Raw genomic sequence first — 5117 nt, 5'->3', positions numbered from 1 at the left:
CCCCCCCCACCCCCGTTATTTTGCTGCAGCCATACTCCGGCAGAGCTATGGGACAAAATGGTTAATGGTAATTTTTTGGATCTATTTTAATTAGAGGGAAGAAACAAAAAGGCTCCTAACAGCTTATCTAAGATATGATAAGGCAGGTTTTTAAAAAAAATTTTTTCCCATACTGGATATTGAACTCAGGGGCACTCGACCACGGAGCCACATCCTCAGACCTATTTTGTATTTTATTTAGAGACAGGGTCTCACTTAGTTGCTTAGCGTTTCACTTTTGCTGAGGCTGGCTTTGAACTTGCAATCCTTCTGCCTCAGCCTCCCATGCCACTGGGATTATAGGTGTGCACCACCAAGCCCGGCAATAAAGCAGTGTCATAAAGGCCATGGCTGAGAAACAAGTGGAAGGATTCCTCTGCAGATGGGCAGGAGTCAGGTGTTTAGAAATATGCACTGAGCCCCTGCTCTGTGCAGGCCCTGTGCCAGACACTGGGGATACAAAAGTAAGCAGGATATAAATCCTGCCCTCATAGATCTTACTGATCAGAAAGTCCAAGAGATAAAAGCATCACATCATGTATAACCATAAGAATAGGAAGTTATACTCCATATATGTATGTCAAATATATTCTACTGTCATGTATAATAAGAAAAAAATTTAAATAAGTTATAGTTCAAAAAATTCCTTTTGAAAAAAAAAAAGAAATATGCTAGGTGCAGCAAGCTGCAATTAAACTTCACCTAGGAATTCATGGGAACAACACCAGTGAAGAGACTCAATTTAATAAAACAGTCGGTATTCAGGGCATAGTGATGCACACCTGTAATCCCAGCAGTTTGGGAAGCTAAGGCAGGAAGATAAGTTCAAAAGGCCAGCCTCAGCAACTTGGTGAGACCTTGTCTCAAAATTAAAAATAAAAAAGACTGGGATATAACAGTGGTAGGCTGCCCCTGGGTTCAATCCCAATATCATAAATAAATACATAAGTAAGTAAAAACAGTCCATAGCTGTACCTCAGTTTCCAATCATAATTCAGAAGGTGACTAACATGCAAGTTATTTGTAGGATTCTTCTCAATCGTTGCTAAACCTAAAAGCTTTCTCTACTGCTTTAAAGAAATGCAAGTGGGACGTGAGCCCGAGGTATCTGGCACAGGATCCAGATTTATAGAGAGGGAGAACATTTACTATGCCCAAACATGTGCTGGGGTAGGGTGATCAAGTATTTTTCTGCAGACTTCCTTGAAAATTATTGCTGGGGGTGGGGAGTAAAGGCCACAGTGCAGTTAAGGAGCTAAACCAGCTCTGCTCTGCCCTCTGGCAAAGACAGTTCTTTGGAAACATTCACAGTACTCATTCACACAAGGAGGAACACCTGGGGCAGGCATAATAACCTTCATCTTGAAGTAAAAGAAGACAAAGACCTTATACTTTAGGTTCTATCTTCCAAAGAAATTTATGAGCACATCAGTAGTTATCCTTTGAGAACTATTAGAAGAACGCCAACATGCTTACACAACTGCAAGAAGCACAATGTATTCATGTTAAAAAAGACTGGCGTTTAAGTCCTGGGAATGTCATTGGGTCTGTTACTCTAATGACAACACATTGCTTTTTTTTTTTTTCACATAAGCAATTTTACCATCAATCAATGGTTTTCAAAGCAAGTTCCAAGAAATCTGCAGAGGGGACCTAAACCTGGTAGGGATTTCCAGAGGAAAAGCTAGACAGACCAGAGTCTGGAACCCCAACACCATTTATCACAGGTGCCTACTTTATGCTTTATGTTTTGGGTTTCATCCTAACACACACCTTGAAAACAAGATTCTACTACTTAAATCTAAAAATCTTTCCTGATGGTTTATCACAATAAAAAAGTGGGGAACAAATTGGTAACTACAAATAATTATAAAATGTAGTGCTATAAGTCACTTTGCAAAAAGAACAAACATAGCTGGGCATGATGGTCCACACCTATAAATCCTAGATCCTCTGGAGGCTGAGGTAGAAAGATAAAAAATTCCACACCAACCCTGGCAACTTAGTGAGACCCTGTCAACTTAGTGAGACCTTGTCTCAAAATATAAAGTAAAGGGCTGGGATGTAGCTCAGTGGTAAAGCTCCCCTGTATTCAATCCCTAGTACAAAAAAAGAACAAATGTAGAAAGGCATTTCTCAACCAAATCAGAATATTAAATGTGAAATTCCAAGAAAGAAAAGTATCTAGATCAAGAGAGTGTTCTAATTCGATTATCTGAACCAGTTCAGAGTATAGGTTGATAATCTCTAATTTGAAAAACCCCAATGCTCCAAAATGCAAAATTATTTGAACATTCATGTTGATTTTTCAGATCTGGGGTTTGGGAATTAATCATGCTCAAATGGCAAAAACTGCACAAATATTCCAAAATTCAAAACCTCAAATCTGAAACACTTTTTGTCCCAGGCATTTCAATTAAGGAATATTCAATCCATATCACCTTTTAGAAAACATAAATTTACTCAAGAATTTAAAGAATTTTATAGGAGAGCCTGAAATGTAACTGAAAACTATTATCTAAACAATGTTACAGTTGCATTATGAAATATTATGTAACCATGAAAATTATGTTTAGTAGGAGTTTCACAAATATGTTAATAACCACACATACCTTTAAAACTTTATAATGGGGCTGCAGTTGTAGCTCGGTGATAGAGTGCTTGCCTAGCACGTGGGTTCAATCCTTAGCACCCCATAAAAATAAACATCTACAACTACAAAGAAAATTTAACAACTTTATGGTATAATAAGTTTAATATAAAATTTATCAATTTTATTTTATAGTTCGTAAAGTTGTACTTTTCTATACATTCTTCTAGTAGTTCTAGGTTTTCATATTGAGTTCTTAAATCCATGTGAAATTTTGTGAATGTGAAAGGAATTTACACTTCTCTATTTCTCCAAATGCACAATCAATTATCCCCAAACCATTGACTCTGTAATCTACCCTTTTCTTACTGATCTGAAATTTCACTTTTATAATATACTACATTCCCATTAATACATAGCTTGTTTCATCCAATTCCTGATCCATCTAGATATTCCTAGATCAATGCTACAATGTTTTAATTGTGTTTGCCTTAGATAACACCTGTAAGAGCAAGTCGCTTCTAACATTGTTCCTTTTTCAAAAACTTCTATTCTATTTCTTTCCTGATAAATTAGATAATGAAAAATCCTGTTGCAATGACTTTGCAGGTTTGATTATCAATTTTTTTTAAAAAAAGAGGAAATGTTTATTTGGGCTCAGGGTTTCAGAGGTCTCAGTCCATAGCTAACTCCTTAGCTTTGGGCACAAGATGAGGCAGAACAAATAGACAGAAGGGCATGAATGAAGAAAGTAGCTTAGGATATTGCAACCAAGAATTGGATAGGTAGTGTGCTCCCCTCACCAGGGACAAAATATATACCCCAAAGGCATGCCCCCAATGACCTACCTTCTCCAGACATACCCTACTCTGCCTACAGTTACCATCTGGTTAATCGATATCAGTAAATCAAGCCATTAATTAGGTTACAACTCTCATAATCTAATCATTTGATTTCTGAATATTCTTGCACTGTCTCACTCATGAGATTTTGGGGGGCATCGCATATCCATACCTTAACATTTCACCCCTGGCCCCAAAAGTTCATGGCCATTTCCTAATGCAAAATACATTTACTTCATTTCCAAGAATCCCATAGTCTTAAAAGTTGTAGCATTGACAAAAGTCAAAGGCAAAGTCTCCTGTGAGACACAAAACAAACTCCCACTGTGAGCCCCTGTAAAAATCAAAAATAAGTTACATATATTCAATATATAATATTGAGTAAATATTTCTATTCCAAAAGGGAGAAACAGGGATAGAAAGAAGGGATGGAACCAAAGCAAGATCAAAATTCAGCTAGGCAAACAAGTTCTGCAGTTCCACATCCACATTTGGTATTGTGATGCTCTCTTCAAAGGGCTTATTTACCTCTGCGCTTATGGCCTTGCTAGTTGTAGCCCACATGGCTTCCCTCTTGGCTTGTATCTGCTTGATTCCTGCAGCTTTCCTCAGCAGATGATCCAGGTTACCAGCGTCTTTTACTCTGGGGAAGGGGTTTCTCAACTGTAGCTTTGGCTTCCTTCTCAGATCTTCAAGCATCACTCTATCAGGGCAGGCTGCAGGAACTCCAACCCTGCTACATTGTGCCTGTAAAATCTTGGAGGAAACCTCCATGACCCACTAACTTTAGCATCCTGTCTTCCTACAGAACCAATATCATGTGGTTGCCACCAAGGTCTTTTATCATCTTGAGCAACAGCCAAGCCTCTTTAACAATGTTTGTAGCAGCATCTGAATTCCTGGGCAACTGAGCATGGTGGAAAAACTTCCTGGGACCCTCTGTGCAAGTAGGATGCCCCATGGCCTCTTCTCAAAGGAATTTTTACTTGTAAACCCTTGAGTCTGAGATGAGTATTGACTTGCCAACTTCTGAGAGGTCCTCAAGCCAGATTTACTATTGTTTCTGGCTAAAGTACTTAGCATGTTTTTAGTGGCTATAATCTATTTAACAACCATAGTTTCCTTAGCCCCAGTTTTACTTGCAATTTACTGGCCAAACTGCAAGTTTTTCAAATATTTATTCTTTGCTTTCTGTTCTTGATTATCACAGTAAACTTGGCTAAAAGATGTCAGTAATATCCACCCACCATGTAAATGCTGTGCTGCCTTGAAATTTCCTCCACCAGATTAATTAGTCCATCATCTTTCAATTCAACCATACAGAAAGTCTCAGGACATGAGCAAAATGTGGACAACTTCTTTGCCAGAATGTAAAATGAATGGCCTCGAGTTCAATTTCCAATAGTCCTCCTTTTCTTCTGAAACATCATGGGCCTAGTCTTTACTGTCCACAGTCCTATCAGCATTCTGGTCTTCCCATCAGAATCACCCAATGAACTCCATTTACAATATTCTAAAGCTTTTCCAGCTTGCATCTCTAAACTTTTCAAAAATTCCTCCACCCAGAAAGCAGCCCCAAAGGTTTCTGAACCACGTGGAGTCAGAGTAGTCACAGCAGTGACCCCATTTCTCAGTATCACTTTCTG

At 38.4% G+C, this 5117-nt stretch overlaps 1 protein-coding gene across 1 annotated transcript in view; it reads right to left on the bottom strand.

The window, feature by feature from the left end:
- Positions 1-5117, bottom strand: part of Mcub (mitochondrial calcium uniporter dominant negative subunit beta) — a 115605-nt gene that overhangs the window by 86063 nt on the left and 24425 nt on the right.

Source organism: Marmota marmota, unplaced genomic scaffold (assembly GCF_001458135.2).
Source record: "Marmota marmota marmota unplaced genomic scaffold, marMar, whole genome shotgun sequence".
NCBI lineage: Eukaryota > Metazoa > Chordata > Mammalia > Rodentia > Sciuridae > Marmota > Marmota marmota.
Note: the sequence above shows the minus strand (reverse complement) of the source record. Positions and strands in the feature narration are given on the sequence as shown.